Here is a 10,540-nt window from a genome sequence, read left to right as displayed (position 1 = left end):
ATTTCGGTAATGTTATAGACTAGGCCTTGCAGACTTTTAATATTAGCAATCATGAATAAACCATAGCTATAAATCTATTTGAAAATTTAAAATTCAGAAACAAAGTTTTAAACTATGTAATATAAAATCAAAACAACCGTTATAATGCAAAATAAAAACATGTATTTACAATCTAAACGTCTCTGTATCTTTTAACTCCCAGAAATCAATGTAAAACATAAAGAGATTTCAAATTACCTACGGAAAAGCGCTTAATTATTGCTGACGTCTGCGGAAGGTGAAGGAACTAACCACTTAAAATGGCTACGCAGTTGCTGGGAAGGAATAAGCCAAGTCAATCCCCGGGACGTCATCGCTCGGCAAACGTCTTTGTAAATGGGCGCTTTATTGGTTGCAAGTAGTGACGTCGTCTTGTCAAGCGTCAAGATTAGCTGACGTCATTTGCTGAAAGGGAGACTGGATCGTCTCTCAAAATGACGTTAGTTCTCGTTCCTTCCTCAAACATTTTCATTTTGAAATACTTCCTAGGAACTAGGAAGTGCTCTGTAGAGGAAAATCATTTTACAGTTTAATCATATTTCAGTAATTCACGGCATTCATTAATTGGAGGATTTGTGCACGTAATGTGGCGTCATAGCCACTACGGTCACCGGCGACGCGGGGAACATGTTTCAGTTGTATATTCAAAATACAAATGCATAAATGTCTGGGGATCAGCTTTTCAAGGAAATAACCTACTGGAGAAAAGGAAACCCATAGAACTAGGAAATAACAGACTTTTATCTATACGACTGCAAACACAAACTCCAAATTTACTAGTGAAATAAACACGAACGACTCTCTTGCTCGCTGGCCAAACTAGTTTAATTCAAAACGACTTATGGACATCAATGCCCAGTCAATACGAGTTGTGATTTTACCAAATATGCCTACTGGACGAAAATATTAAAAAAGAAAGGACGGAAAAGACCGTTAGTTTATCAGTAATTGTATCTTCACTTGAAATAAATTTATGGAATATTCCTTGAAACAGGAGAGGTAGTCTGTATCAAGATTTCACGATGTAAATAAGCTTTAAATGAATATATGCAAAACTATTTCATTAGTTAAAAGTACATCGTACCTAGCCCTCTAAATCAAGCTATCTAAAAGCTTGCAACCTAGACTATCTATTTTGGGGGCTAGTCGTTAGGGATTCCCTGTACTGACTGAATGTTACATCCTGAACGCTGCGTGGAAATCCTGGCTTAGAGTACTTGTAATACATTTTTTCTTGTCATTGTTTGGTTGCTTTATTTTTATAAGCGCGTAAAGAAAATAACCTACCTGCACTTATTAGAATATTTCTAGATATGCACATACACCATCCATCCACACAAACGTGTTGTAAATGTTATCTCATTTTATAAAAATAATGTCGTTATCATCGTCATTCATACAGGGAGAAATAATCTTACGGAATACACATGATTAGCCAAGTCATAGTATAGCATGTCTCCACTAGATATAATGGCGACATGTGAGTGGAGAGAAAAAAAAAAAAAAAAAAAAAAAAAAAAAAAAAAAAAAAAAAAAAAAAAAAACGAATAACTAAGTTCACACTTGAATAGCCAAATTGAAACATTAACACAGCTAATTACATAAATACACAGTATACTAAAACTTCTTAGAAAAGATTACTATGCTTCCTATCTGATGACGACGACAAACAAAAAGAAACAAAGGTATAAAACAATACTGTATTTGTAGTGAACAAGCTAATAGACATTTAAGCTCTTTCCAAACTAAAAGTGCGAGATCGAACGTCGGCCAAAAGACGAAAAACGTTTTTTGCGATTCACTGAATATTATCCTAACACGAAAATCATAAACTAAAATTTTACTGTCAGTTAAAAACAAAGAACCTTGGACATCTTATTGCCAGGCCATATCCGCACAAAAGGTCATAGAAAAACGTCCACAAGTTTTTGACTTTTTATTAAGCGTTAAAACCAAGACCTATTTAGTACGTCTTGCTTAAAACACTTCCGAATCTTGCATCTAAAAGTGTACGGATAATTCTATTAACTATCACGTCCATGCAATATTCAGGGGATAGCAGATAATGAGCAAAGTACACGAAATATGATTGAAATACTAATAAAACTTTACACACACAAACATACACACAGAAGCAGACACAGACACAGACACACACACACACACACACACATATATATATATATATATATATATATATATATATATATATATATATATCAGCAAACAACAACAAATGCAATCGTTTCTAGTCCACTTTAATGTAAAAGCCTCAGACATGTCTTGATTCATGTCTAGGGTTTGTCCAGTTTTCATCATCACGCCATCACGCTGGCCACCTGCGGATTAGTGATGGTGGGAATCTTTTGTCTGATCGCCCACAGCAAACCAATCTAGTAAGGGTCCTGACTAGTACAACTTTGGTGATCATAGCGATACACAGACCCTTTCAGTACGTTAAGGTATCCCCACTCAGATTGATAAGAAATACCATGTAATTTTCCTTTCGATTTTTCTGTAATCATCAGTGTCTTGAAATGGCATATTTACGACACATACAATACCATAACTGCTAAATTTCAAAATATCTATTAATCGAGTATGCAATTAATTCTCCTCGTGTGCTCACTGTTATATTATCTACCATTATAACATACGCCAGGGAAATAGATTCCACCTTGTAGTTCATGAAGAAAGGCAATGTTGGATGGAACACTTTAATGAGGTCACAAATAGGAGATATGAAGGGAATAATTTGATTGATAAACCTGAAGGTGAGGGAGACCTTGATGTGCCCATGAATGAATTCAGTGTGTTTGAAGTCTAAGCCATGGTAACAAAACTAAAGAAAATGAAAGCCCCTGGATATGATGGAATAACTGCTGATATGATATTAGACGATAATGAAGTGACTCCCAGAATACTTACAAGATTACTTTTTAGAATGAGGCGTGAAGGGGTAAAACATGATGAATGGAAGCTAGGCAAAAAAAAAAAAAAAAAAAAAAAAAAAGACTGACTGATTGCAATAATTACAAAGGCATCACACTTACGTCAGTTGTCATGAAAATATATAGTATGCTCGTTCTTAAGAGACTAGAGAGAAATGTTGACGAAAAGCTGATAGATGAACAAGATTTCGAAAGGGTAGAAGTTGTATCAACTAAATTTTCATTTTAAGACGTGGTACAGCAATGCGTAGAATATAGAAATTCACTTATGATGCCATTTGTGCTCATTTTTGATGGGATTTGTGGACTATGAAAAAACCTTTGATAGTGTGCACCGGCCAATTTTGTGGAGAGTCCTGCAATATTATGGAATTCCTCTTAAATATTTGAATTTGATTAAGTCTGTTCATGAGAATAGCCACTGCAAAGTTAATGTTAATGGAGTCATATCAAATGAATTTCCAGTGAACAGCGGAGTACTCCAAGGGAATGTGTTGTCACCTATGTTGTTTATCCCCCTGATGGATTTTGTAATGCATAGAAAAGTTGGGGATGGTGGAGAAGGATTGGACTCGATGGGTAACAGGAAATTTGCTGGTCTAGAGCATGCCACAAAACACCACTAGACTTGCAAAGCTTGCTTACCAGAATGCATGAAATATCACATGAGGTTGGGCTCAAGATAAATAGACGAAAGACGGGGATAATGAGAACGGAATATGCAATGGAAGATGAAATATTATTGGAAGGAGAAAGGATTAATGAGGAGGGATCATTTAAATATTTAGGAACTATGATCTGTAATACAGGACCTTTAGAATTTGAGTTTAACGAAACATTGAAAAAAGCAAATCATACAATAGCTAGGTTGCGTAAATTTTAGAAATCAAATCGTCTGACATTACATATAAAAATCAGGCTATATATCAGTTTAGTGAGATTGGTGTTACTGTATGGACATGAGTCGTGATATGACAATAAAACAATATTCAACAAATTTTGCAGATTTGAGAAAAAGTCCTCAGAAGAATGTTGGGAGTTAAATGGCAGGGCAGGATTAGAAATAAAACTATACGAAGGATTACTCGAGTGCCAAATGTGGATGAGATCATGGTATGGGGTGAGTGGTGGTAGTTTGGGCATGCTCTTCGCACTCCCCAAGAGAGATTAGTTCACCAAACTGGGCTCCACAAGGCACTAGAAGAGTCGGAAGTCCCAGGAATAAAAGGCGGAGAACTATGCAGCGTGAAGTAGGAGATGATGAATAGAGAACTATTGATTTAAATACACAAGATAGAGACGACTAGCAAAATCTAACCAAGGCCCTTTGCGTCAATAGGCGTAGGAGGAGGTGATGATGATGATGAATCGTTAAGTATTTAGGCTGCTACGTCGTTTGTAATCAGTCCGTTAATCTTTTAGTTAATAACGTGCATGCATCTAAACAGAAAAGATCAAATTGCAATATCCACTAAGCAAGATGAAAAATAGTGAAATGCTTTTTATTAACCTCGCACTCACTTCTTTATACAATTAATGTTTTCCACAGTTCCTCTACCAGTTGAATTTCTTTGGTCATGACCAAATTCACTTTGATTAATGCCCTCTTCAGTAAACTACTTTGTCCTTTGTTTTTCTTTTTATAAATTGCATATGGCAAAGATGTTTAGAACCGTAGCTTCAAATTTCGTATCTTCCTACTTAACGTGAAACGGAGCATTACTTAGTCGTGCTTAAAGACTAAGTTGCCTTTACTCTTTTAACATTTTCCTATTTTTAAGAAAATCCCCACTGTCATATTCCAGTTTCAAGGAATAATTATGATGTCAAAGCTATCTAGATGCATCACTGCCAATAACTTTCCTAGATGGGGTTACATCGTTACTGTATATTTAGAGGGTAATTAATTTTTTATAATAGTGGTTATTACTAGATTTCTGATACCCAGAATAATTAAATTATATTCAGATAATCTTTATTCGTTAATAATGTTATGATAAGGCCTTGCTTTAGTTATAGAGTCATTATGTTTCACTAGTTTTGTGCTTATTTTAGCATTAAAAACTAGTTTTTGGTTCAATTGACATTAGGGACTACAATTTCTTTATTTTCCTGATCATAGCATCTTCGCTAAGCTTTAAGTTCAGTAGTGCTTTTCAGCTTTCAAAAAGACATGCTGTATAGTAACGAGTACAGTAATGGCAATATTTACAATTAAAAGGACTATAGCAATTAACCTTGATATGGTTATATAATAAGGACTGAAATGCAACTATTGTGGCAGCTTTGTTTACATAAGTCCTATATGATAAAGGTCCTAAGAGCCTTATTCAACTGAAACGTAAATTAAATGAATTAGCACAATGCTCATCTAATCTTATGTGTAAATGAAAATTGCTCTGGAAATTACGTAATCCACTACTGTATCGTGTACAGGGTGCATTCATCTTACCTTGGAGTAGATATGTTTTAAACACTTCATTAGGAGCATTAGACAAATCAAAATGATAGACTGTACAACCATGAACATTGCTCGGCTCAACATGGACAGGGGAGAGTGACAGAAATAGATTTGGGGGAAAACATCGAAACAGATTGGAAGTGTGAAAATCTACACTGCCCAGATGTTCAGGACCACTGCTTAAATACTGTAGACACATACAGAACACTGATTCCATGGATAGATTTTGAAGGCAATTAACATAAATATGGAAACCAAGAACATATAAATTAATACACGGTTGAGAATGAAATGATTTAAAATAGTAAAATATAAAATTAAACATTTTCCGTCATCTTCATTATATACTATAATTTCTTAACTTTTCATCTACGTTTAACATACCTACTTCGCTAGCCAATGAAGCTCTCCTGACCTCTGACCTTTAATAGAGATCCGAACATGATGTAAGCATCCTATGCTACTCAATATTCATGGCATCAGTTTAACTGAAAACAAATGGTCTTATTATTGATACAAAAACAGCCGGCCTAATTTCGTAAACGTATATATATATATATATATATATATATATATATATATATATATATATATATATATATATATATATATATATATATATATGGGAAAATCATGAGTCATTAACAAATTTTAAACCAGTGTTTCATTATATTTTTAAACTGAAGAACTATCGTTCAAAAAGACGAGATTATGCTTCAAACAGACTATCACAGCCATTCGGAAGAGGAAATTTCATTTTATGTCAGAAATCACTTATTGTCTTTCCAAAATCAGAAACTATTTAAGATATTAATTCTTATCATCATCATCATCATCTCTTCCTACGCCCATTGATCCAAACGGCCTCAGTTAGATTTCGCCAGTCGTCTCTATCTTGAGTTTTTAAATCAACACTTCGCCATTGATCATCTCCTACTTCATACTTCATATTCCTCAACCATATAGGCCTGGGTCTTCCAACTCTTCTAGTGCCTTGTGGATCCCAGTTGAAAGTTTGTTGAACTAATCTCTCTTGGGGAGTGCAAAGAGCATGCCCAAACCATCTCCATCTACCCCTCATCATAATCTCATCCACATATGGCACTCAAGTAATCTCTCTTATAGCTTCATTTCTAATCCTGTCCTGCCATTTAATTCCTAATATTCTTCCGAGGACTTTGTTCTCAAATCTACAAAATCTGTTGGATACTGTTTCATTGTCATACACGACTCGTGTCCATTCAGTGACACCGATGTAATTTCAGGCGATTTGATTTCCAAATTTGACTTAACCAAGCCATAGTCTGATTTATTTTTTCAATCTTTCATTAAACTCCAATTTTAAAGACCCTAAAATAGAGATCATAGTTCTTAAATATTTAAATGATTCCACTTCATTAATCCTTTCTCCTCCCAATGATATTTCATCTTCCATTGCATATTCCGTTCTCATTATCTCTGTCTTTCTTCTATTTATCTTGGTCAAGCACAACCTTATGTAATATTTCATGCATTCTGGCAAGCAAGCTTTGCAAGTCCTGTGGCGTTTTGCTAATAAAGACAGCATCATCAGTATACTCTAGGTCCTCTAATTTCTTGTTACCAATCCGGTCCAATCCTTCTCCGCCATTACCAACTGTTCTATGCATTACAAAATCCATGAGGAGGCTAAACAACATAGGTGACAATACATTCCCTTGGAGTACTCCAATTTTCACTGTAAATTCATTTGATAGAATTCCATCAATAGTAACTTTGCACTTGCTATGCTCATGAACAGACTTAATCAAATTTACATATTTAAGAGGTACTCCATAATACGGCAGGACTCTCCCCAAAATTAGCCGGTGCACACTATCAAAGGCTTTTTCGTAGTCCACAAATGCCATTAAAACTGGATTTCTATATTCTACACATTTCTGTATAACATGTATCAAAATTAAAATTTAGTCAGTACAACTAACTTTTCGAAATCCTGCTTTTTCATCTTTCAGCTTTCCGTCAATCTTCCTCTCAAGTCTCTTTAGAATGAAGCATTCTATATATTTTCATGACAACTGACGTAAGTGTGATGCCTCTGTAATTATTACAATCAATAAGATCTCCCTTTTTTTGCCATTGATTCTTAACATCCTTAAAATATGAGATTAATCTGGGCATAGAAATCACTTACGCGCACATCAAAAATTATATATATATTTTTTTTACGATTAATTAATGATTTATACTGTACAAGCAAAGAAATAGTTTTTTTTTTTTTTGGCCTAGTCCTGTAGCTGTGCGTTGCTCATAACGATGATGAAACAGCTACGTATCCTTTTCTTGTTTGCCAACTTAGTCATCAGCGCACGAGTTTCTCTTTGTAAAATCATTATACGTATAAGAGCTGAAGAATCCAAATGTTTCCTAGAGTTACGTATGAGCACAAGGAAAATTATGAACTGAAGAAAAAAAAAAAGAATTACTCATACACAGTATGATCAACTTGTGGAGCCGTGGCTATATGTATATAGTCATATTTCTGTTGATAAACTATAACAAAGCATTGAAATAAGCTAAGAAAAAAATAATATACCACTTACGAAATCAGAGAGAGCCTCTTTATATTTCCCACCAGACACTGAAAATTGCTAAGCTAAAAAATGACATTTATGTATAAATCAAGCGAAAAGCAGTCTCAAAACTGTTACACTAGAAGGCATTCGAGTGTAGAAAGACTCTTCAGTATAAATATGACTTGAAAACTACTTCCGGAATTTTCAAATAGATAGGAAATATTCTGTTGAGGGAAAAATACCAGCTCTACTCCCCTTTGATTTCGTTCACTTGACTTGAACCTAATTTAGGTCAGGGTGTCTACATGACAAGAGCTAGAGAGAATTAAAAATAAAAAATAAACTTGATTGTAGAATTCATTTTTAAATAAATGAAATTTTCCATTTAGGTAAAAGAACCGAGAAACAATAACAGTGAAATAAATTACAATAACAGAAATGTATAAATTCAATATGCTCTAACACTCATAAAAAATAAAGAACATGAAGAGGGGCACCTTAGGATAATAAAAATACAGTGAAAAAAGTTTATGAGCATATGGATTTTTTAAGAAAAAAAAATGTAAATAGGAAAATGCCGTCTGAATTGAATTCACTCCAGGGACGATGAAATGTAAACTGTATTTTCTATTTTTGATGAATGTAAAAGACAAAGGATACGGCCTTAAATGACATGAAGTTGGAAAGGGGTGACGTCATTCTTTCCCAGGCTTCCGCCATACCAGAAATGGTTAAGAGTTATTTTCTATTGTTTTGCCTATGTATTATTATAGATTTAAATATAATTGTAAAGCTATTTATAAGCAGGCATATGTACACCCCTCTCACCTGGTATGACTACTCCCTCTGTCCCCCCCACCCCCCCATCCGAGGGACGGGAAGACTTTAGTGACCGAATGTATATGTATATATATATATATATATATATATATATATATATATATATATATATATATATATATGTATATATATACAGTATATATTTATAATGAATAAAAATCGAAGACAGCTTCTCGGACAGATCGTCTTGCAGATAGTTTTCAAGATAACAGCAGAAATACGTTTACTTTTTTCCATTTATTGTTTGGTGTCGACGCGTGTGTTGGATCACTTCGAGACCCTTTTTCAGGACTACATTGAGTTTTTGGAACTAAACTTTAATACAAAGGTTATGGCGTTCCTGAGGAACCGACGTCAGTCCGGATTATTATTATTATTATCATTATTATTATTATTATTATTATTACTTGCTAAGCTACAACCCTAGTTGAAAAAGCAAGATGCTTATAGCCAAGTGAGGAAAGGAAATAAGGGAATAAATAAACGATATAAGAAGTAATGAAAATTAAAATAAAATATTCTAAAAACATTAACAACATTAAAACAGATATTTGATTTATAAACTATAAAAGGACTTATGTAAGCCTGTTCAACATAAAAACATTTGCTGCAAATTTGAACTTTAGAAGTTCTAGTGATTCAACAACCCGATTAGGAAGATCATTCCACAAAAGATGGAATCCGAAACTTTATGAAATTATGTGAAGCCTTTTGAAAAATCCTTTATGTATTTAAAAAATGATCTTAAATTTCGTAATTATATTTCAAAGATTCTAAAGTTTTCATTTATCAATTACGTTGAATTTTTCCGTATTTCTAAATATTCTTCATCAAATAAATTATCACCACCATAACCTTTATATTGAAGTGTAGATCCAAAACTTAATGTAGTTCTGAAGAAGGTTCGCGAAGTGATCCGAAACACGTGTCGACACCAAACAATAAATGGAGAAAAGTAAATGTATTTCTGTTGTTATCCTGAAAACTATCTGCAGGACAATCTGTCTGAGGAAAAGCTGTCTTCGATTTTTGGACGCCGCTGAGACGTTGTCTATTCATATATTATAGGGGAGATTTCGTATAAACCAAAGATATGTCATTAATCATACTAACCATACTCACCTATAAATACATTCACTCCCTTTATATACTGTATATAATAATAATAATAATAGGGGTTTTAACTACCAAGGTCATTCTTCTTTAGAATAATATAATGTTCTCAACTCTGTGATTAAATAATTCCCTTATAAAAAAAGATATGGGCTATATGATTTGCATCATAGGTTCTAAAGATATGTAACTTTGTAAAAAGTGAGTTTGCAGTATTTAGTACAGCAACTTTTATAGATTATGATTCATTTTAACTAGTATCCGTGTGTCCACTTTTCTCTCGTTAGATATTGTGTACGTTTCATCGAAGAAATGAAAAGCTATGAAATACTGAGTATGCTTTCAACTCCAGCCCCTCTTCCATCTCCATTCGACTGGGCTCTAAGAAGTATTCTTGGACATCAATTTACCAGATATCATGTTGATATTGATATCTTTATAACTCACTGATAACATTTTTATATAAAATTCATTGCACAGTTTGCTATTGTAGCACTGTCACGATTTTAAAATCAAATAGTTAGTTGAATGAATGGATAAATTTGGGTCTATGTATGCATACTTGACTTGTGTTTGGGTGT

At 33.7% G+C, this 10,540-nt stretch overlaps 1 protein-coding gene across 10 annotated transcripts in view; it reads right to left on the bottom strand.

Annotated features, from left to right (window-relative positions):
- Positions 1 to 10,540, bottom strand: part of LOC137616392 (defense protein l(2)34Fc-like) — a 1,552,671-nt gene that overhangs the window by 712,918 nt on the left and 829,213 nt on the right. Inside the window, exon 1 of one of the 10 annotated variants that reach the window (XR_011039419.1) lies at positions 238 to 252. The exons of the other annotated variants lie outside the window; for them this stretch is intronic. The gene's annotated coding sequence lies outside the window, so the exon portion shown is untranslated. Of the gene's footprint in view, positions 1 to 237; positions 253 to 10,540 lie in introns of those variants that run through there. 10 annotated transcript variants of the gene reach the window in all.

This window comes from Palaemon carinicauda, chromosome 22, assembly GCF_036898095.1.
Source record: "Palaemon carinicauda isolate YSFRI2023 chromosome 22, ASM3689809v2, whole genome shotgun sequence".
Lineage (NCBI taxonomy): Eukaryota > Metazoa > Arthropoda > Malacostraca > Decapoda > Palaemonidae > Palaemon > Palaemon carinicauda.
Note: the sequence above shows the minus strand (reverse complement) of the source record. Positions and strands in the feature narration are given on the sequence as shown.